This window comes from Panthera onca, chromosome B3 (genome assembly GCF_046562875.1).
Source record: "Panthera onca isolate mPanOnc1 chromosome B3, mPanOnc1 haplotype 2, whole genome shotgun sequence".
Taxonomy (NCBI): Eukaryota; Metazoa; Chordata; class Mammalia; order Carnivora; family Felidae; genus Panthera; species Panthera onca.
In genome coordinates, this window is record NC_138344.1 from 11727595 (window position 1) to 11751862 (window position 24268).

General features: G+C 43.0%; 1 long non-coding RNA gene across 1 annotated transcript in view; it reads left to right on the top strand.

Moving 5' to 3' along the window:
• The window catches only part of LOC132668739 (uncharacterized), a 40942-nt gene that overhangs the window by 13639 nt on the left and 3035 nt on the right, over positions 1-24268 (top strand). The gene's annotated exons all lie outside the window — the stretch shown is intronic.

The following is a 24268-nucleotide window of genomic DNA, read 5'->3' on the forward strand; positions in this document are numbered from 1 at the left end:
TTTGTGCCCATGGCTGAGAGAGACAAACAAGCCAAGGAAGAGGGGGAGGGAGGACTGGCCTTCGGACAAATGGAGAAGGGCTAACCTAAGAATCTCGAGTGTGCCTGCCACGTTCCTTTTTCTTTTTAGGTCAGGGTTTGTTTGTTTGTTTTTTTCCCATCTCTTTCTCTCTCTCTCTCTGTCTCAAAAATGAATAAACATTAAAAAAAATTTTTTTTAAAGGATACTGACAATCAAAGAAAGATACTCAATTTGCCAAATTATAGCATTGGTTTGAAAGAGAGGGCAATTATTTTTTGTTATTTTGATTCTTTCCAATGCAGAATCTGCATGAGTTTCCATCCATGGTATGGAGTAGCCCTGTATATATCACAGGAAACCAGCCAAAACCAAACCAGTCTCCTATTGCTGCGGTGATTTGAAGGATATGTAAACTGACTGATGGTGATCACAATGACGGCATCTCTGCCATTTTATTAATCACCCAATTTAATCTTCACATCCCATGCATATTCCCTTTTCTTCAACACCAACTGTTCGTTTCCTTATTCTAAGTCAAACTGACTTGGAATCTATTCAGGGCCGTTACTTAATTTGATGAGGAAAACCCTCTGCTGTGTGCTAACCTCCCAGATTTGACTTGGAGCCTAGAACCTAAATCTGCACAGGACTTTTTTCTTGTCTTTCTATGTCTTCCTTTTGACCATTTTCCTGGAGATACCTAAACTGTAGATAAGGAAATGGAAAGGACCATGGAAACAAGAGTTCAAAATGTGTTGCGTGTGACCCAAACGCAGAAAAGTAGTACAATGTCTGTATAGTCAGGCTCTCAAGTTTTGGGGCTAAATTTATACTTACGGAAAGCAAGAGATCCCACAGTCCAGAAAAATCTACCAATCCAGTTTCCCAAGGAGCATAAAACTCGCTGACATCAAAGAAGGGTGCCATACAGGACAATCCGAGGTGGGGCATTACTGTTAACATGCTACTTTAGAAATAGGGGTGCGGAAGACTCATCTGTGGGCTTCCGTGCATGTGCATCTTCAATTTGGCTCTGGGAAATGATCAGTCAAAATTTCCCTTTATACAATGCATGAGTCATACAAATCTAGTACTGAATCCGGTCAGAGCACAGGTTTAGGCAGACTAGAGGTTTAAACCAACTTTGCTTTGTGTTATAGGACCTGTCACACAGCTGTAAATGAAAGGACCCCTGGCTTTAGGCCTCTTTCTGTTTGTAGACCATAAATTTAAATCCTTTGTCCCTGCAGACCAACTCAAAGCAGTAACCTTGGCTACGGTTGCTGCAGAAGAAACACACTCTCCAGATTTCCAGTTCTATATTCAGTTTTAGAAAATTGGTTATGTTGAAAGGGAAGCAACAATTTTACTTTGCCTCGGTTATTGACAACCTAGAAGCACTCCTCAGACTGTTCAGAGGGGAAACAATGAGTCATTCATGCTGTCAGCCCAGGTGGTGCCTGAATTCCAGGCAGAGGCCTCCGAGTTAACCCCTGCAGGCCTCCTCCCTGCCTCCCTGAGCCTGCCTTGTGCTCCCTGCAGCCTCTGGGGGAAGCGGGGCGGCCACAGAGTAGGCCAGCCCGGGAAAGGAAGGTGAAGCCTGTAACCGAGGCCTCACCTCCGCTGTGCCAGTCCCCGGGGGCCTCTGAGCTGTTTGTCACCGTGTGATTGGCTCCAGGAGAGGGGTGGAGAAATGAAAACATTCTGCCCAGGATATATTTAGTTGAAGTGCAGCTGGGGAGGCTCTTAAACAAGGGAGCTTTGTCCTCATGCTGAAGTGTTTTTCTTAACTCTACAAGGGTGAAAAACTTAAGCCACGCACCGATTTCTCCCACTCCATATTCTCTTGTTTGGTGGGGGTGGGGTGATGGGGGCAATGTTCTTATTCTGAAAGTCGAGAATTTTCTGCAGCTGGTCATATGAGAGGAAATGGGGCGATTCTGATGCCGAGTGGACACAAAAATGTAAAGCTCACGCTCGTGCTGGAAGGACACAGTTAAGAAATTCAGAAATTTTTTAAGGTGTTGTGTACGTTTGCATTCTTGCCATTAATTCTCTGTCGGTTCAAACTGGAAGTTAGGTGTTTTCAAACGTCTTTACTTGGATGAATTTATGGAGTTAGAAACATAATTAAGTTTTATAAGCTGACAGAACCCTGTTTCACTTGAGTTGATTCACATTTTCCAGTAATGAAAGATTTACTTCTGCGCTGATGAGCACAGCTTCTTTGCAACAGATAACTGATGAGCCATGTAATGGCTCCTGTTCCCGTCCTCCTTGCAAAACCGCTGAGAACTGCCACCTTGCTATGAGCTTTACAGCCACTATGTAAATGCTGGGTATTAGGGGTACATTGTCTATTATTAAGAAGTGGCACAGGAAATACGTTAAATGAAAATCCTATTTGTAGTTATGAACCAAGACAAAAACTTCCAAACAAGAAGTCTATGGTTTTGGTGGTATTTACGAAACCAGGTTGTATTAGTCAGGGATCTCTAGATAAACAGAACCTATGGGGAGAGAGAGAGATTTGTTTCAAGAAATTGGTTCCTGTGGTTATAAAGGGTATCAGATCCAAAATCTGCAGGGTGAACGGACACTCTGGAGACCCAGGAAGAGTCAATATTGTAGTTCAAGTCTGAAAGCTGTCTGCTGGCGGACTTCCCTCTTGCTAGGGGAGGTCGGTCTTTGTTCTATTCAGTTGTTTAACCGGTTGCATGAGTCCTACCCACATTATGAAGGGCAATCTGCTTTACTTCTAGTTCCCTGGCTTAAATGTTAAGCTGATCCAAAAATACCCTCACACAAACATCCTGAATAATGGCCACACATCTGGACACACTGACAAAATTAACCACCACAGAGGTTAACACGCCTGGTTTGAAAAATTCACTCGCTTAATTATGAGGTTACTTACCAGGTTGAAGCCGTTGTGAGAGTTTAAAAATGGGAAAGACGTGATAACTTTTTTTTAATGTTTGTTTATTTTTTTTAAATTTTTTCAACGTTTTTAATTTATTTTTGGGACAGAGAGAGACAGAGCATGAACGGGGGAGGGGCAGAGAGAGAGGGAGACACAGAATCGGAAACAGGCTCCAGGCTCCGAGCCATCAGCCCAGAGCCCGACGCGGGGCTCGAACTCACGGACCGCGAGATCGTGACCTGGCTGAAGTCGGACGCTTAACCGACTGCGCCACCCAGGCGCCCCTAATGTTTGTTTATTTTTGAGAAAGAGAGAGCACGAGTGGGGGGGGGGGGCGGCAGAGAGAGAGGGAGATAGAGAATCCCAAGCAGGCTCCGTGCTGTCAGCTCAGAGCATGATGTGAGGCTCAAACTCACAAACCTCAAGATCATGACCCGAGTGGAAATCAAGAGTTGGACACTTAACTGACTGAGCCACCCAATCGCCCCAAGACGTGATAACTCTTCATAACTCTCTTGATAACTCCTTTCAGGTATTCTCTCTCTCTCTCTCTCTCTACCTCTCTATCTCTTCCCCTTTCTCCCTCTCTCGCTTCCTCCGTCTCCTCTCTTGGGAGGCTTGCACTGGGAACCAACCCAGGCACAGCACTGAGAAAGCCCGCGCCAAGCAGAGGAGCCACGTGAGGGGACTCCAGGCAACAGCCCCTGGCCAACGCCAACCTCATCTCTAGACATGTGGGTGGGCCAGCCCTCAGGCGCTCTCATCCCCAGCCTTTAGTTTTCCAGCCATGCCCAGACATGGTGGAGCAGACTGTGCCCTGAGCCAATTTCTGACCCACAGAAACTATGAGAGATTTAAAAAAAAAAAAAAAAAAAGATGCACGCTATTTTAAACCACTAAATTTGGGGGCAATTTGCTACACAGCAATAGATAATTAATATAGTAAGATTGTGGGTAACTTTATAAGACACTACCAAACTGGTTTCCAAAGTGGTTTTACCGTTCTGCATTCCTTCCAGCAGTGTGTGTGGGTTCCAGACCATCCTTACGAACAGTGCGTATTTAGCAAGTGTGAGTTTAGCCCTTCTGACGCGTGTGGAGTTGTTTCTCATTGTGGTGTTAATTTGCATTTTCCTGCTGATGCCAGACTTACTTTGGATCAGAAATATCATGACCCAATTTAGAAACCAACCTTATTTACTAGGATATTTCATAGTCCTAATACCAACTCATCCCTACCCCTGATAATAGACAGCTTATTCTTGCATTTCCAATTTGTTTTAAAAGATCATTGCTACCAAATGAGTCTGTATCGTTAATAATTATCCCCACTGGGATTTATCCAGTTAGGTTGCAAGCCCTGGGAAGAGTGAGGAGTAAAAGCCATCTATTCACAGACGTGGGACTCGTGAGCCTCATTACACTAGCACCTGTTGTTAAGTGGCATTGATATTATTATCATTTATTAAGAAATGCCCTGTGCCAGGCATTTTACATGTCAAAGCTCACTTGCCACAACACCACTATGAGGCTCATATTTTTATCCTCCTCTTATTCCCAAGGAGGAGTAGGTTTAGAGAGGTCAAGAAACTGGGCTGTGGCCACACACTGAATCTGAACCCGATATTGTTTTATTTGATCCAAAACAGACTTTTCCTCACTTCTTTCTAATTTTATACCAGAACATGAGAAAACATTTTGGCCTAAACAGTGGAAAATATTCTAGACTGGAGGTTGGGAGACTGGGTTATACTCCTGGCTGTGTCACTAATAAACAGTCAACTCTTGGGCAAGTCCCTCTCTGCTCTCTGGACCATAGTTCCTCATTATTAAAAATAAAAGGTTGGGTTAAGACCTTATCCAGCTCAAAAATTGCTATAGACCGGGTGCTATGCTAAGCATTTTATAGGTGGTAAGTTAGGTATATCTCATAAAATCCTTATTGTATAGGTACCATTATTGTGTCCATTTTTCAGGCGAATAAACTGAGTCAAAGACGTTGAATAACTTTTCCAAAGTTATTTAAACCCGGACAGTCTGGCTCCAGAGTCTATGACCTTGCTAAACTAGGCAGCATTCACTGAAAGCTTAATTTTCACAACCACCCCATGTCATCTTTAGCAGAATTATTCTCTCCCCATCCTTACGTTCCCTCCTACTTTCTGAATGAAAGAATTGAGTGTTAGGGGCTCCTGGGTGGCTTAATTGGTTAAGCGTCTGACTTGGGCTCAGGTCATGATCTTGAGGTTCGTGGGTTTGGGCCCCATGTCGGACTCTTTGCTGACAGCTCAGAGCCTGGAGCCTGCCTCAGATTCTGTGTCCCCCTCTCTCTCTCTGCCCCTCCCCTGCTCTCACTCTGTCTCTCTTTCTCTGCCTCTCAATAATAAATAAACATTAAAAAAAGGAAAAAGAAGAAAGAATGGAGTCTTAGAAATTTTATTATGTCCCAAGTCCCACAGCCAGTCAAGGGTAGAGCCAGGACAGGGAGGAAGCCCAGACAGCTTGCCATCAAAGGCTAGGGTCTAAGTGTCCCCGGGAGTCAGAATTCGAGACACCACAGCTCCATAACCCCCGGGAAATCTTGGCAGAGGCCCACTTGGAAACACCCACACTGACTGACATGGCCACACATTCCCTTCTAAACTCCAACCTGGGGGTCCCTGGGTGGCTCAGGCTGTTGAGCATTCAACTTTGGCTCAGGTCATCACCTCACGGTCTGTGAGTTCGAGCCCTGCCTCGGGCTCTGTGCTGACAGCTTGGAGCCTAGAGCCTGCTTGGGACTCTCTCTCTCTCTCTCTCTCTCTCTCTCTCTCTCTCTATCCTCTCTCTCTCTCTCTCTCTCAAAAAATAAATGAATAAAGAAACAAAAAAACCAAAACAACTCCAACCTGGCTGCATTTCCCCCTCTCTTTTCCTCCCCTCTAATCAAACCAGCTGCCTGGAAATCAGAAATGAGAGCTGTAAATGGTGCCCTTGGGCGCTGGTGGTAGTGGTGGTAATGCAGCTTCCCAAACAGACCCTGCTTCAGGCTGTGGGGGAGGGGTCTCCCTAGCAGGTCCTCACTATCTGCCATAAGCTGGTCTCTATTCCTCCAGGCCCGAGATTGAATTAATTACTGGGACTCATGTATCTGGGAGAAAAGGGAGCTTGGACACCTTGAATACTACAGTCCCCAGGCTATTGCTTTGAGAATCTGGTCTCGTTTTTATTTTTTTGACATAAGTATGTCTTTTTAAATAGAAAATACATACATGGGGGCACCTGAGTGGCCCAGTCAGTTAAGTGTCTGACTCTTGATCTCAGCTCAGGTCATGATCCCAAGGTCATGGGATCGAGTCCTGCATCGGGCTTCATGTTGGGTGAGGAGCCTACTTGGGATTTTCTCTCTCCCCTGCTCGAGCACTCTCTCTCTCTCTCAAAAACAAAGTAAAAAATAAAAAAAGAAAAGAAAACATACACCTAATCAAAAGTCAAATAACAGAAAAAGCGTATTGTGTCTAGTGAGTAAGTCTTCATCCTACCCCTGCCCTCCTGCCCTCACCTTCTGAGTCAACCTCTTTCTGGTACATCCAAAGATAGTCTTGCATCTGTAGCCACAGAGGGATGTATTTTAAACCACACAAACGGGCACACACTATACACACTGTTCCCTCTCTCTTCCTTTTTATCTTTATTTAGCAATGCAGCTTGGAAATTCTTCCTTGTCAATACCTAAACACACTCTCCCTTTTTGAAAAAGAGGTTGTAAAGCTGTTGCAGGGCTCTGCCATGATTTGTACAACCAGTCTCCTGTAGTGACTGGTGAGGCCGTTTCTGATCCGGAGCTCCGACAGTCAGCGTACTGAATCTGCTCGTGCCTTTTGTCGCACTGCTGCGCAGGCCCCTCTGAGCTCTCGTATGTCACGTGTGTCAAGGAGGAAGGGAGCAGAGACTCTGGCCTGCCCTCCCCCAGCCAGAGAGGCATTATTACCGCTGGACTGTCCTCCATAGGACTGTAGTCAGAAGACAGTCCGTTCGTGGAGGGGCAGCTCAGAAAAGGCATCCGGACGTCAGCTCGACTGATCACTGAGATCGGGTAGCAGCAGCAATGAAAGGACACTGTGAGCCTCCCCAAATATGCCCTGCCAGATATGCCTCTGTCACCTTTCACAGCAGGACCTTCTGTGCCAGGGACTGGGCTGGTTCCGTGACTCCTGCCGCTGGAGGCACCGCCTGTGATTCTGAGTGATGTGGACCAACACATAAGGAGTGAGCAGGATGATGGCATTCTCTGAAGGCTACCGACCTATGGCTGTTTCTCAGCCATAGGTATGAAGGGACCTGAGCAACTTAAGTCAGCTCAGTTCTCACATTCTCTTCCCTGAGATGAAAGCTTTTGGGGAGGCTCCTTGAAAAGCAGACAGCCCGATGTCTGCCTCTGCCTGGCTTTGTTTGGAGATGGCTCGCTCCACTGTGGGCCCTGGGCGAGCCCCTCAGTGATTTCCCTTCCGAAAGAGGGACGGACACTGGGAAGGCCCGAATGCACTCTGCCTGGACTGATGAGAAACCTTTTTTTATATTGAGGCCATTGTCTCAGCCCTCCTCACAACAAAAATTCATTGAAAGCCTTGGATTCCCCCCCACCCCACCAACGTCATGAAAATTCTGAAACACACAGAAAACTTGAGAGAATTTTGCAATGAACACCCATCTATTTACCACTTAGACTCTATCTACGATGAACATTTTGCTAGATTGGCTTTCCTTACAGAATATTCTTCTATCTCTCCAAGCCACTGATGCTTGAGGCTTTTTAAAAGCCTGGCCTAAAAATTCAATTCATCTGCTTTTAAAAACTTCAGAACAGGAAACTTTAACGCCTTGTTTCACGAACACAGAATAATTTAGTTCCATTCCAAATGAGGCTGCCTAGAAGGAAGAGAGAGAGGAGGGAGAGGAAAATGGAGAGGGGAAATACAGCTGTGGGAAGGCAAAGAGGAGGTGAGAGGAGAAAGGGGACGAGGGGGTGCGGGTGGGCAGACACAGGAAAGGTCTCGGGGTGGCAGATGAGCAGGGGCCAGGTCACTGGCATGACTCATGGCGAGCTGGGGTGTGCAGGTTGAGGACCCACTGGGCAGCTGTTTGTGTTAAGGATGCCGCTGGCCTCCCCCTGCCGCAGCAGGGACAGCTGCCTGCAGGCATCCCAGGACAGTGCGGCTTGCATCATTGTTCCTCGAAGACTTCCTGGCCCGGGGGGCTCCAACTCCACAGACAGCCGTAAAATGGAGCAGAGCCAGGATCTGGACAACCAGACACCGGCATTGAACCCCAGTTCTGTTGTTACTACCAACACGCAGGCCCTCGGGCAGCTATTGAACCTCTCTTAGCCACTGTGTTCTCATCTGGAAAATGGGCATATTAGGAATAGATGTCTCATGGGGTTGGTGACCAGGTGAACTCAGGTGAATGCATGTGTATAATACTGGCTGAAGCAGACTCAACACCAGCTGTGTGCCAGGCGTCGCGCTCAGTGGCTTGCACGCTTTATCTCTCCCCATCCTTGTGATAGCTCTAGGAGGTGGACATTACTACGGGCCTCATTTTAGAAATGTGGAAACTGAAACTTGGGGATGGTCAAGTCCTTTTAGCAGGCGGTGCCGCTGGTAACGGTGGAGCCGGGCCAGGACCCCCCAGTTGCTGTGCTGCCCTCAGCACTGTGCCTGGTACTAACCCTGTACAATGTGACGAAACAGGCCTGCCACAGAGGGTTCTCACAAGGTCAAGGTGAGACAACCCATGTGAAAGTGCTAATACCCACCAGGTCCTTAAAAATGTTTGCTAAGGGGCGTCCCACTTCGGCTCAGGTCATTATCTCACGGTTCATGACATGGAGCCCTGTATTGGGCTCACTGCTGTCAGCGCAGAGCCCCCTTCAGATCTTCTGTCCCCGTCTCTTTCTCTGCCCCTCCCCCGCTCACACACACTCTCTCAAAAATAAACATTTAAGAATGTTTGCCGAGTGACTAACATTCGTAGCATCTGTTGGTGAGCGCGACAAATACTTGTCATATTCTTCAGCTGTTTTCTCTAGTCATTCATTCTATAGAAGCTTCCCTCTGATAGGGGTAACCATGGTGGGAATCTCCCTAATCCTGTTTTGTACAAATGTCAGATTTAACAAATAAATTACAAGCGAGTTGATTTTCTTTGTGTTCTGACTTCATTTATATTAGAGAAACATTGAACCTATTATATTTTTTGCCTGTGATCAAACACCAGGGAAGTGGATGATAAATATCAGAATCTAGGGCAAGCCTACCCTTCTCCTGCCAGTTCCGACCTGGTATTGGACTTCTCTAGTGTGCCAAAGGCAACCCAACACCCAGGGCCGTCCTGGAGAACAGAACTGGGAGCCTCTTGCCTTGCCTTGCCTTTGATAAGGCCTCTCCATGGACTGGTTGCTGTGGCATGCCTTCCCTGGTTGTTTTCCACCTTTTGTGATTGCCTTCACTTTCAAAACTTGTAAAATAATAACCCTATGAATTTATCTCTAAATGCAATGAAGAAGATACGGAGAATAAAGCGAGATCATATATGGAAAAGTGCTTTCAAACTTTTAAGAAAAATTTCTAGGCAAATGCAAGATTTTGAAAACCCGCTTAATAGCCAAAAGGTGGAAGTGACCCCAATGTCCATCAGCAGATAAGCGGATACACAAAATGTGTGACGTATATACAATGGAATATTATTTGGCCTTGAAAATGAAAGAAATTCTGATACATGCTACAACACAGATGAATTTTGAGGACACTATGCTAAGTGAAGTAAGTCTGAAAAGGACAAATACTATAAGATTCCACTTATATGAGGTACTAGAGTAGTTAAATAATGGATTCAGACTGTAGGATGGTGATTGCCAGGGACTGGAGGGAAAGAGGAATAGGGAGTTACCGTTTCATGAAACAGAGTTTCGGTTTTGCGAGATGTTCTGGAGATGGATGATGGTTGCCCTGAGCTGTACCCTTAAAAATAGTTAAGATGGGGGGTGTGCCTGGGTGGCTCAGTGGGTTGAGTGTCTGACTCTTGATTTTGGCTCAGGTCATGATCGCAGGGTCATGGGATTGAGCCCTGCATTGAGCTCTGTACTGTACATGAAGCCTGCTTAAGATTCTGTCTCTCTCCCTCTGCCCCCCTCCTCCGCTTGTGCGTGCTTTCTCTCTAAAATGAAAATTAAAAAATGGTTAAGTTTTATGCTGCGTATTTTTCCCAAAATAGGAATAATTAACTAATTAAAAACAAGTTCATTTTCTCTACGATGGGGTTTTTTGTCTCATTTTTGCGTTAGCCAGTTAAGAGGACGCTGTATTTTGTACTTTTAATAAGATCCAGGGACCAGAGCTAGGACGGAGGCGCACTGTGACAAGGACAAAGTATAGGGTTTGGAGTCGAACTTAGGGCCCTTGTGCCTTGCTTGGGGTCCAAAGGCGATTCCAGTGCCCCTTGACTGCCCTTCCCTGGAGTAAGAGGTCACAGTAGTTTTGGGGACTAAGTGAATGATGCCTAACTGAGGAGTCTTCAGACTGAAGGGGGTTCAGAATGACAGGGGGCACCCAGGAGGGTTTGGGACCCCAGCGCTCTCCTCTGTGAAACGATGGGCCCGACACCACATGGGAATCTGCATCTTGTAATTTCTAACCAACTGTCAGCACCAACAAAGAAACAACTCAGCCCATAAACCTCTGCATTGAGACAAGACCACATGAAATCAGTCCCTCAATTCCAAGAGATCCGCAATGTTTTGAGAGAGAGCAGAAAATCCTAAATTAAGTGTTTATAATTTGCCCCTGTAGTTGTAAACACTCAACTGTGTTACCGTTCCTTCTCTCCCCCCACCTTCTCTCTCTCTCTCTCTCTCTCTCTCTCTCTCTCTCGTGTGTGTGTGTGTGTGTGTGTATGTGTGTGTGTGCATGGTGATGATTTAAATATATCAGTAATTTTTGTATCACAGAACATTACATCTCTTTTCAGCTTTTCATTTCCAGGATAAACTAATCCAGTTTTCTGTTTGTTTGGTTTTTTTTAAAGGCCAAGGCTTTTAGCATGTCATTATGACCAGTTGCAATTTCCATTCCTGTGTGGAAAAGAGTTAAAAGCTTTTCTGTGTCCTTCATTACCTCTTTCCCAGAGGTGAAATGTAACTTAATGTTACAGCAACAATTCTGCAGGTAATGCCCCACGTGCTGACTTCCCCTCTGCACATTTACCGATGAGCCACAGCTGACAGATGACCCTCTTCAGCGCCGACTGCTGATAATGGTCACGTGTGGCATGAAAATGAGGGGAATCGTTGTCATCAGGTCCTATCTGGCTCTATCCCTTCATAGCTATGTGGCCTTGAGCCTCCCTCACCTGTACAATGGGAATAAAAGTGGGCTTCAGAACTGTAGAGAAGAGAAATTGAAATGACATCTTTTTTTTTTTTAAGCTTTTAAAATTTATTTTGAGAGAGAGTGAGCAAGCAATCAGGGGAGGGGCAGAGGGAGAGAGAGGGAGAGAGAGAATCCCAAGCAGGATCCACACTGTCAGCACAAAGCCCGATGTGGGGTTCGCACCCACAGACTGTGAGATGGTGACCTGAGCTGAAATCAAGAGTCGGATGCTTAACAGACTGAGCCACCTAGGCACCCCAAAATGACATCTTTAACCGTCGGCTCCCACCTCTCCTTCGTCCTGTTCTCCTTTTCCTTTATTCTCTTTGAAATGAGAATTTCTCTACTATCGGTCTCTTTGCTTTTTTCTTTCTCTTTCTCCTCCCTCTTTCTTTCTTTCTTACTCTTACCAATGGAAACAATGCAGAGACCACAATAAATACAGCACACTGTTCCTTCCTCCGCAATGACAAGGCATTTGTTTTATTTATTTTTTTTACTGGGCCACCTTTCCTGCCTTCTGGTCACAAGCTGGCAGTTGGCAATTGGTCATTTGTCCGTTGTTGCACAGAGAGCTACATACATGGGCTATTATGACCAGCATCTGAATCTTTATTTTCAAGCTTAATAAAATTTTCCAATTTCCTGCCATCTAGCCTACCGTCATCCCAGCAAACCTGTGGGTTTCCTTCATTAAGGAATTTTGCAGCAAAATCCTTTCAATCCGCTGGGAGAATTTTGCTCACTATGGTTTTCACTGAACCTTGTCCTTTTCATTCTCTCATTAAGAGACCTTATTTCCAGCTCTGCCTCCAATTCTGTTTTCACATTGGACCAGCCTCCTTTTCTGTTAGCTTTTTCACTAGGAGGGCCTAGTACTTCACTCCACATCAAACTGTTTCCTTCATTTCAGAAAGGAAAACAGATCTTTTCTTCAAAAGTTTCTTCAGTCTCTTCCTCAAGCTTTCCCCCTGCTTTGTACTTTGTACCAAATAGCAGCTGCACCTTCTGGAACAGTCCTGAACTGTCTTCTGCTACGCAATGCGGAGAATATACTTTCTCATAATCTGAAGTTGCTGGCAGAGTAGAAAGAAACAAAAAAACAAAAGCTGCATTTCAGGAACTCCATTTAGTGAAATATACTTCCTTTTGGTAGTATGCCAGCTAATTTCTTCAGCAGGCAATGATATTTTGAAAGTAAATGACTATGGGCGAGGGGAGGGAGTCAGTGAAGGGAATCAATATACCAAATCAAGTGATATTGTCCATTCACTCATGAAACTGTAGAAAAGAGATAAATTCACTGGTAAATGCATTGTGTTACCGTAACAATTTTGTTGCATGTTTCTCATGTACAGGAGAATAAAAACAAACAAACAAACAAACAAACAAACAAACATGTGTTTGATGATAAAGGAATTGCTGTAGATTACAAATACCTTACCAAGTGTGTTAAAACAAATCTAATCTCTTACAAATGCACAGAATAGACCTTATATTGAAATTTTTAAAATTTTGTAATAATTAAAACCTTGAGATTATCTCTATGTTTCCATACTTACTCTGGAAGGGTCTTTAAATCAATTTATTAAGGTTACAAGTAGATGCATATGAATTAAAAGGGCATTTTGCATTTCCCTATATAGTTTCAAGAAAGAATTCCATCAATTATCTTGTTTTTTTCTTCTTTCCAGATTAGCAATTTATGATATAAACAATAAGTGATATGCTTTAAAACACACAAATCAGCATTAAAGCAATACCCAGAACTATTGATTTTAACTTTTATGTTAACTAACTTCTATCTGAGCACCAAATTACATTATTTTCTATTCAACAAATATTTTTGAACACCCACTATGTGCCAGAATTGTGTATGCGCTATGGGAGAATACAAAGAAATATAAAACAGTCTCTTCCCTTGAAGAGTATTCCACATTCAGGAAGACAAGACACCCATGAAATGACTTGACAACAACTAAAGACTTCTTTATAAGAAATAAAATTATTTATGTATCATGTACTTTCAAAACATGACCAAAATCAATGTTCACATTTAAAAAATTCAAGAAGGGGGGCGCCTGGGTGGCTCAGTCAGTTGGGCGGCCGACTTCGGCTCAGGTCACGATCTCGCGGTTCGTGAGTTCGAGCCCCGCGTCAGGCTCTGGGCTGATGGCTCGGAGCCTGCTTCCGATTCTGTGTCTCCCTCTCTCTCTGCCCCTCCCCCGTTCATGCTCTGTCTCTCTCTGTCTCAAAAATAAATAAACTTTAAAAATAAATAAATAAAAAATTCAAGAAGGTACAAGAGTGTAGTGAAAAGTAATTTTCCCTTCTCCCCCTCACCCAGATCTTTCCTAAAGACCATCTCTGTTATGAGTTCCTTGTGTATACTTCCAGTGTTGGTATAAGCAGATACAAGCATATGTAAGCTTATGTATAATCACATACATCTATTTACACAGATCTCAGTCCATGTTTTAAAGGAGATTAATCTATGGGATGCCTGCGTGGCTCAGTCAGTTGAACGCCTGACTTCCCCTCAGGTCATGATCTCTCCATTAATGAGTTCAAGCCTCGCATCGGGCTCTGTGCTGACAGCTCAGAGCCTGGAGACTGCTTCAGATTCTGTGACTCCCTCCCTCTCTCTGCCCCTCCCCCACTCGCATTCTGTCAGTTTCTCTCTCTCTCTCAAAAATAAACATTAAAAAAAAATTTTTTAAAAAGATTAATCTAGAACAACTAGCCACTGTTTAGCAATCTCAGGAAATGATCACATAGTAGGCACTCAATAATTATTTGGATGGCTAAATGAGAATGGCATTCCTCTTTGGTAGGACATTTCAATTTCTAACTATTTGAAATAATGATGTGTGAAACATTTTTGTGATCCAACCCTTCTTTAGGTAGATTTTCAGAAGGTGAATTACTAGGTCAAGTCTTTTAGGTCTTACCAAATTGTGTTCCAATAGCTGTTTACCCCCATCAGGACCATCATGGTTATTTAATTTTTTTCCATCTTTGTTAATTTGGTAGATGAAAAGTGCAATCTCATCGTTGCTTCAGTTTGCATTTCTTGGAATTAGTGAAGCTGGACATTTTCCCAAATGTTTGCCGGTCATTTCTATTACCTGTTTTTGAGAAATGTCTGGTAGGATCCTTTGCATATTTAACTATCGAGGTTTTTCTTACTGAAGGTTATGAGCTCTTTAAATATTAAAACTATTAATTCTGTTCCTCATTATTAATAAATAGTTCCCCTCATCTAGTGTTTGCCTTTTGAGTTTTGATTTAATTAGCTTATTTTTGGCCCGGAAGATATACATTTTTATCTGTTCACTGCTATCCGTTGAGTCATTCATAATTCATTTCATTACCTTTGAGGCTAGAATAACCTACTTATTGCATCCTTTCAAGAACTGTGTAGAGACAGAAGGAAAGTCCACCTTACAGACAGAAGGAAAGTTCACCTTACAGTAATAATAGCCTGTCAATAGGGCAATTTTCTAAGGATTCATCTGTAGAGGTTAAGTTGAGAATTCATTCTCTTTTTTTGGATCTGATATATGTGGATTTAAGAAAACATCTTAGACATCCTTTTTGGGATGGCACCTTATTGGTGCCATTTCCAGGTGGGAAGCGAATCATTTGAAGTTGTCGACAGCCGTTATCTTTCTTCTCTCTTTCCCTAGTACCCAGAGTGAAAAATTGCTAAAGATTGGGTTTCTAACTTCTCAATGTATTCATCTCAAATTCTTTATTCAGACAACTCAACCTGTTCTCTTGGCCACCATTAAGAATAAATCTGAATATATCAGTCAGAGTCCTTCCAAGAAATAGAATCAATAGGAATCATCATCATCATCATCATCATCATCATCATCATCATCTCTCTATCTAGAGAGGCTTATTTTAAGGAATCGGCTCATGTGATTGGTTGGGGTGGTTAGCAAGTCTAAAATCCGGACAGGATTTCCATGTTACAGTCTTGAGGCAGAATTCCTTCTTTTCTAGGAAACCTCAGTTTTTGCTCTTAAGAGCTTCAACTGATTTGAAGAGGCATTATTGAGAATAGTCTTTATTACTTAAGGTCAGCTCACTGTAAATGCTAATTAAATCTACAAAAAACGTTCACAGCAACATCTGGACTAGTGTTTGATCAAACAACTGGGCGCCATAACCTGGCCAAGCTGACACATGAAATTAATCTTCACACCGAATCTTCCCACTGGGTGGATTTCTTTCTCAGATCGTGCTTCTGTGATTCCATAAGCTTGTTTGTGAGTATGTAGTCTCCTAGGTTTTATTAAATATAAGATACTGATAGTTCATTTATGAATACAATGATTGTCAGAATGTTTCTATGGCTGGTTCACTGGCTGTACAAAAGTACTGCTCCAAAATTTGGATTGAAGGGAATCCCATTCTAGAAATTAGGAATACATTATATATAGCTTGGACAACATGGTCATTGGACAGTTTCAGATTTAGTAGGACATGTGATAAGAGGAACTGTTGAGTGCTCAGTTGTGTACCCATTGTCTGGGGTGTTATGGAGGCCTGGGCTAAAACATCAGCTCTGCACCTGCTTAATAGTCGAGAGAACAAGGCAAGACCTGGGAAAGGGAGGCTGGAAGCATTAGTTGGCTGGGATGCCACCAGTTCAGAGGAAGAATATGGAGCCAGATGTGATAGCCTGTGATGGCAACCAGTCAGGTCCTGGGAGGGTGAGCGGCGGGAGCTCCTGCATCCTGGCAATGGGAATGGAATTATGTATGTAGCTGTTGCCGAGCTGGTAATGAAGAGGAGCCTATATATGAGGATCACAATAGAGTGAGACAAAGGACTCTCTACCACCAGCACTGGTGCTGGGGCAAGGGGACAGTCCTGTTCACAGGGACTTGTGTGGACAGAAGAAGCAAAGCTGGGCCTGCTTCTCACTCAAGCTGTTCAATAGGATACGCCAGTCCTCAGTCTCTCGGAGACACACGGTCTTGGGACTAAACGGTCACAAACACCTCCTGAGAAATGAATCTGACGTTCAGAGTGGGTAGGTCTCTCGCACAATGCCATGTAGTTATCTGTTAAGATAAACGTCTTCATATGTGTTATTGGTTGAACTATGTCCATCCCCCCCTAAGTTCATATGTCAAAATCTTAACCTCTGGAATCTTAGAATGAGGCCTTTTCATTGCAGATGTCATTAGTTAAGATGAGGTCCTACTGGAGTAGGGTGGGCCACTAATCCAATATGACTGGTGTCCTTATAAAAAGCAGCTGGGACGCCTGGGTGGCTCAGTCGGTTAAGCATCCCACTCTTGGTTTCGGCTCAGGTCATGATCTCATGGTTCATGAGTTTGGGCCCTGCATCGGGCTCTGTGCTGACAGCGAGGAGCCTGCTTGGGATTCTCTCTCCCTTTCTCCCTCCCCCTCCCCCACTCGTGCTCTCTCAAGGTAAATAAACTTTAAAAAGAAGGGGAGGGGATCTAGGACACAGACATTGCACACAGGGAGAATGCCATGTGAAGGTGATGTAGAGATTGGAGTGATGCTTCCAGAAGCCAAGAAACAGCAAAGATGCCAGCAACCACCAGAGGCTAGTGGAGAGGTGTGGAACAGATTTTTCTAATAATCTTCCAAAAGAACCAACCTCCACCAACACTTTTTTTTTTTTTTAAGTTTACTTATTTTGAGAGAGCGTGGGAGGGGCAGAGAGAGACAGAGAGAGAAAATCCCAAGCAGGTTCCACATAGCACAGAGCCTGATGAGGGGATCGATCCCATGAACTGGGTGTGAGATCATGACCTGAGCCAAAACTGACTAAGCAAGCCACCCAGGTGCCCTGAGAAGTTCTTATAATTTAACAAAAATGGTGGCATGAAAATTCAGACTCTGAATATATATCTATCCTATAAAGAGACCAAAAGATTTCTCAATGAGATAATTTAAAGGTGTACATAGCTTTCCATTTATCCCTTCACCAAGTAAAGATGTTTAAAATGCCCACAAAAACTTTGAGAATCACCGAGTTAGAATCACAATACAGGATTATTCAGAAGTTTCAGAGACTTTCTTTGTAAGGGGAGCAGGAAACCAACATTCAAGTTTCTGAACAACCCACCCTAAGACTAAATTATATTTGTTTGGTCTTTATTTTCATGAGCATTTTTTCAATAACAGCTATTTTAAAAAATTATTTTTTATGTTCTATTTTTATTTTTGAGAGACAGAGTGCGGGGGGGGGGGGGGGGAGGGGTAGAGAGAGAGGGAGACACAGAAACCGAAGCGGCTCCAGGCTCTGAGCTGTCAGCACACAGCCCCATGAGGGGCTCGAACTCCCAAACCATGACATCATGACTTGAGCCGAAGTTGGACCATCAACTGACTAAGCCACCCATGTGCCCTGCAATAATAGCTATTTTAAAACTTACACTGAAATTTCATTTGAATGAGCTGAGATTTTTTTTTATTGAAGTGTATTGAAGTGTAGTTGACATATTTTATTATATTGGTTTCAGATGAACAACATGGTGATTCAAGATTTATATACATTACGAAGTGATCACTGCAATAAATCTAGCTACCATCTGTTATCATACTAAGTTGTTACGTATTATTGACTATATTCCTCTATGCTGTACATTATATCCCGGTATCTTATTTATTTTATAACTGGAAGTCTATACCTTTTGATCCCCTGCCCTTATTTTGCCCATCCCCCAATTCCCTCTCACCTCTGGCAACCACCACATTGTTTTCTGCATCCATGAGCCTATCTCTGTTTTGTTTCATGTATAAGTAAATCAGATGTATTTGTCTTTCTCTGACTTTTTTCACTTTAGATCCATCCAAATTGTCACAAATAGCAAAATCATTCTTTTTTTCGACTAATATTCCATTGTGTATACATACACACACACACACACACACACACACACACACACACATATATACACACCATATTTTCATTCATTGATGGACACTTAGTTTGTTTCCGTATCTTAACTATTGTAAATAATGTTGCAGTGAACATGGGTATGTACACATCTTTTCAAAGTGATATTTTCATTTACTTAGGGTAAATACCCAGAAGTAGGATTGCTAGGTCATATTGTAGTCCTATTTTTCAGTTTTTGAGGAACTTCCATACTGTTTTCCACAGTGGCTGCAGTGTTTTACATTCCCAACTGTGCACAAAGATTCACTTTTCTACACATACCCACCAACACTTGTAATTTTTTGTCTTTTTGATAATAGCCATTCTAAGATGTGTGAGGTGATACCACTTTGTGGTTTTGATTTGTGGAGAAGTTCATTTTAGTTAAGCTTATTTTTTTTTAACACGCTGGAATTTGTTTTTACAGATTGAAGGAATAAGTGTCTTTCCATATGTTCATCAACAGCAATTACCCAAGAAGAGCTTTGTTCCCTAGATCTCTGGATAGAGAGACATGTAATGTTTTCTATCACCCCACAGAATACTATGAAAGACACAACACTGATGCAAATACAAACACAAAATTAAAGGGAAGAGTTTCTTGGTGAAATCTATTGATGGAAAAGCTAAAGTTTCAAAGTAAAATTTGAAGTTATGTTTTTTTCTGCGTTTTTTTTTTTTTTTTTTTTTTTTTTTTTTTTTGCTTTTGCTTTGTTTTGTTTTTGTCTTTGTCTTTGAAACAGCACATGGTCATAAGTAGTCAATCACAGTCATAATGCTCAAGCCAAAGGTAATTTGAACCATTCAAGGCTACCTTGGAAGTTTTGGCCTATTCTGTCGTCCTGTAAAATCCAAGGAAGGACTTTTGGTTTGAGCACTGTTTAGGGACCAGAAATGAGAAGTCACTTCAGTCTGGTTATTTACTTTTCCATCTGAAAATGGAATACATTACTGACAATCTGACAGAAAGAAAAGGGGGGGAAATATTTGTAGAGTATTTCAAAGTTAATGCATACCTTTTAAATTTAATATATTTTTTAAGTAATTCTTTTTTTAAATGTTTATTTATTTTAGAGAGAGAGAGAGAGAAAGAGAGAAAGCATGAGTGGGAGAGGAGCAGAGAGAGAGGGAGACACAGAATCCAAAGCAGGCTCCAGGCTCCGAGCTGTCAGCATAGAGCCCCATGCTGGACTCTAAAAGTCACGGACCACGAGATCATGACCTGAGCAGAAGTTGGACGCTTAACTGACTGAGCCACCCAGGGGCCCCTAAACTTATTATCTAATTAGATAAGCTACATGTTGTTTTAGTGTACTTTTCATAAAAATAATTCTATTGCAAATATTTTCTTCATAGACTAATTGCATTTTGAGCTCAAGATAATCTTAGTTGTAGTCACTAAAGATGATGGCTAACATGAAAATATTTAGATGATGAGACAAACTCCACCAAATTTATTTATGTTACATGCCTGAAAAGGAATGGCCATTGAATAATATGTTTTGATATTCAAAAGCATCCAAATTGCCTAGAAAGTTAGGAAACTGAGAAAATAAAAGGAAATTATGTAAAAGATGGTAGCAGGCAACATTCAGGAGACTGACCAGGTTTTTCACCAATCATCCTAGTACTGTGCCCAGAAAAAAGTCAGCCTACAAAGTTACTAAAGCAGCATGATCTTAAGATTTCCTTGTCTTGTGGGTCCCCAAGACCTTTCTCAACTTCAATAACTTGCTAGGAGGACTCGTAGAACCCAGTATAAATGGTACCAAACAAAATCAGCAAAGAGAAAAGCCTCTCAAGTTGGTTCACCAACAGTGCCTCTATCATAGATAGAAATCATTTCTGCTGGGGTTTGTTTTGTTTTGTTTCCACCCTCTTGTGTTGACTTGGCCCCATCTCTTTCAAAGCTAAACGCAGAAACATCACCTCTGTTCCACCACCCACGTCTCTCCTTCCCTCTCTCTCCTCCCCCAGTAACATTAGCTGAGTCTCAGGGCATGTAAGACACAGCAGGCACTGTTCTAAGGACTTTATGTATTTACTCTACTAATCCTCACAGCCGCCCAATAAGTTGGGTGTTATTACCTCCATTTTACACAAGAGAAAATGGAGGCACAGAAGGTTAAGCAACCTCTCAAGGTCTTGCAGCCTCCATTCAAAGGCGCACAGTCTGGCTCCAGATCCAAGTTCTCAGCTCCTGTATTGACACTGCCTCTCAGAATAACTTACCCTGGGGCACAAGGCAGGCCCCCGTGGCCCTACCGGACCCACAGAAACACGGGAACACTAGAGAATCAAAGCCAATCCTCTGCTAACTGAAACCCTCTCCTTACAGGCTTTTCCAAGTCTCCTGAATAGCCTTGATTCATGTTCTCAACAGTGACTAAACGAACCACAAAATCCTGTGCCTCATGAACTCTTAAAAAGCAGAGACAACAATGTGAATGTATGTTTTAAAATGATTAAAGGTGGTAAATCTTACCTTATATGTAGCTTACCACAATTTGTACAAAGCAGATGTAAATTCGGGCAAAGGACTTCTGGCATGTATGTGCATTTTAGTGTGTCACAGATACCCCTTCTTCGTGCATCTAAGTAATCTTTGGGGGAAAGATGTTCTACTTTTGTTTGCTTGACTCTCTGGGCTGATCCTGCGAGCTCCCAGATCAAGCTGTGTTTGCTAATCCCTGCTCAAAGTGCAAGCTTGAAGATAAGCCAGTGCTAATTATTATCCCTTTCTGTGTATGTAACACAATGCTGCTTTAAAAGTGTTCTTTTCCTACATTAACTCATCAGACTTTCATAGTTAACTGTCCTGCAAAGAAACTGCAGCAGATATAATCATCTATATTGTATGGCAGAGGAAGTTGTGAGGGCGATGCCCCGGGAAACCCAGGTCTTGAAGCTTGTAAATGGCAGAAGTGAGGTCAGAGCCTGGAGCCAGCTTCGGATTCTGTGTCTGCCTCTCTCTCTGCCCCTCCCCCACTCACACTCTGTTTCTCTCTTTCTCTCTCTCAAAAATAAATCAACATTAAAACAAATTTAAGAAAAAGAAAAAGAGAAAGAAGCAAAGACTTTTCAGTAACCAGAGTCCCTTTTCTCAAATTCTAGAATTCTAAGAGGGCTGAGATTAGGGTGACACAAGTGAGGCACTTGCCTTGGGCACAAAATGTAAGAGGCACTAAATTAAGACAAAGAATGTTTTAAGGTAGTATCTTTAAAAGTTTAAAATTAATATTCAAATATCCCTGCTGAACAAAATATCAAAATTTTAAATGAAGGCCAGCTGCTTGCTTATTTCACAACCCTGCATTTTTGGGCAATGGGAATGGTTGTTTCCTATTAGCTTCAGGTTCCCAGACACCTGGGGCCGTCTCCTCCTTGTCCGGTGTATTTGTGAGGGTTGCCAAGGGTGTGCAGACAGACTGAGTGATGCAGGATTCTCTATGGAGTCATGATTTTTTTTTTTTTTTTTTTTTTTAATTGTAGAGGAAGTTCAGAACTGGGCTGGGGTCAGATGACCAGAGAATGGCTAAGTTCAGGTTGGATCCCAAAGTTCATGGTGCCATGGCCCCTGTGCTTTGCTTGCTGTTATGTTGCCTCTATCCACTCTGTCTGCCTAGTGCCTATACCTAGCAAGGAGAAAACACAGGTAAAGGAATCACTCTCCTACACACTGGAAATTAAAAGAGCCTAAATAAAGTCCAAAGGAGTGCTCAGGATGGAGATATTTCTGGTTGGCCAGTCATGGACTATTGCATAACATGACAGCAATTCCAGCGATTGTATCAGAGAGCTGGGGGCAAGATCTATTTTTCACTACCCACACACAGGGTGTGTCCTACTTTTAAGGAGCTCTGATAAGTGGAAACCTATATTTACATTAAAAGTACATTAAGTTGTGATGATTTACTTTGGCTAAATCACGATGAAGCCCATCCGATATCAAGTTCTCCAAATCTATTAAATGGAATTTGATTTATGGTTGGTGGGTATTTTGATGACCCGTTGGGTAATTTTATTGTAGCAAATCTTCAATCAGCTGTTATTTGAGCATCTACAGTTGTGCAGTGGTAAACAAAATAAAGTCTAAGTCAAGGTCTCTACCTCCGGTAAAGCCACGTGGAGTCTACTTAGGGAGATATGAGCCGTATACCCAAATAGACAAATATTAACTTATGATAAGGGCTACCTGAATACTGAATAGCATAGCCATTAACTCATAGAAATTCCAAGGAGGAAAAGCAATCACTTTGGAAGAGAGAAAACAGAACGGTTTGGCATGAACTGATTCTGTAGGATGGGTACCTAGTTGGAAATGTGAGCAGTGCATATTTGAGGTCTATGGGGAGGGCTGTGCAAAGGTAAGGGGCCATCAGGTGCCAGACAGGATCACGTGAGAGTGATACCATCAGTCCTGCTGAATAGCAGCTGTATCAAGCTGGCAGAACACCAATCTTAGACCTGAAAGTGGTCTCCTCTCTCACAGGACAGCTGTAAATGGATGAGATGTTCCAGGGAACTGATCAAGACCAGCTCCTGGGGGCTGTCTTCATGAGAAGAGCCAGGGGAGAGCAGGAAGGCAACTGAGAAGGTGATTGAGAAGAAATGGTAGAGCAGTCAGAAGAAAGCAAAGAGTGTGCAAAGTCAGAAAGGGCCAGGCCCCAAGAACTATAGGAGGTGAGTGGTCAGTGTGAGGTGCAGGGGAAAGGCCGAGAAACGTTTGAGACTGTGGGTCATAGTTTTATGGAAGGGGTTTCCTGGTGGCATGGCTTCCCGAGGACTGTACTGGTCTGTGTGACGTGAACATGCCCTTGATCCTGCAACCTTTTTGTTTGTTTGTGCCTTCGGCTAAGGGAGAAGAGATTGGCTTATTGTGCACATGTAACATTCAGCCACAACTGAGAACAGGATGTTCTCAGGTCCAAGGCAAAGGACCAAAAAGGACTGTTTAGGTATGAACAAGGAGAGTCTCTCAAAGATGGTTACTGTGATCAGATGGCAATGGATGTTCTAGATCCATTAGACAGGTTGTAGACAGTAGGCATGGAGTCCAACAATCGGCATCAGCGTCCCTAACCTATGGCTTTCTTTGTTTCTGCTCCTGGAGTTTCCACGGGTGCACAAGCTAGTGGCTTACTTGGACCTCTGCTTCGTCTCTCTTCTTTTTCACTTTAGGCTGCACATTGGCTCTCATGGTGTGGAGGTTTCTAAGAAGATGGCCTTAAGGCCAAGAGCTTCAAGCCAACTGTGTTAGTCTAATTCATTTTAGTGGTGTGTTCCTTACAATAAAATGTGGAATATCTTTGGAAGGACACTAAAATCTGGGATGTCTTTAGAAGGAGTTAGGAAAATAGTTACATAAACTGCTTTCCCAGAGGGGTACTGGGTAAATGGGAACAGAGATGCGGAGTTTTCATTGTGTACCCTTTTGTACTCTTTGAATTTTGAACCAGGTGTTAACTGTTAAAAAAACTTAGGGGCACCTGGGTGGCTCAGTCGGTTGAGCATCCGACTTCAGCTCAGGTCATGATCTCACTGCTTGGCGGGTGAGTTCGAACTCCGCATCTGGCTTGCTGCTGTCAAGGCAGAGCCTGTTTTGGATCCTCTGTCCCTCTCTCTCTCTCTCTCTCTCTCTCTCTGCCCCTCCCCCATGCATGTTCTCTTGCTCTCTCTCTCTCAGTCTCTCTCTCTCAAAAATGAATAAACATTAAAAAACCTAAAAATTAAAAAAATCAAAGACTAGAACATGTGTGCCAGGAAAAAAAAAAGGAATAAAATAAGAACAAACGTTTTAAGATTAAAATCTTGACAGGATGCTCCATCAAAAATAAGCAAACAGGCAAACTCTTCTGCCATTTAAAGAAGTGGCCTTGTTAAGGTATAGCTGACACATGGTAGCTTGCACATGTTGAAAGTGTACAATTTGGGGGGCGCCTGGGTGGCTCAGTCGGTTGAGCGTCCGACTTCGGCTCAGGT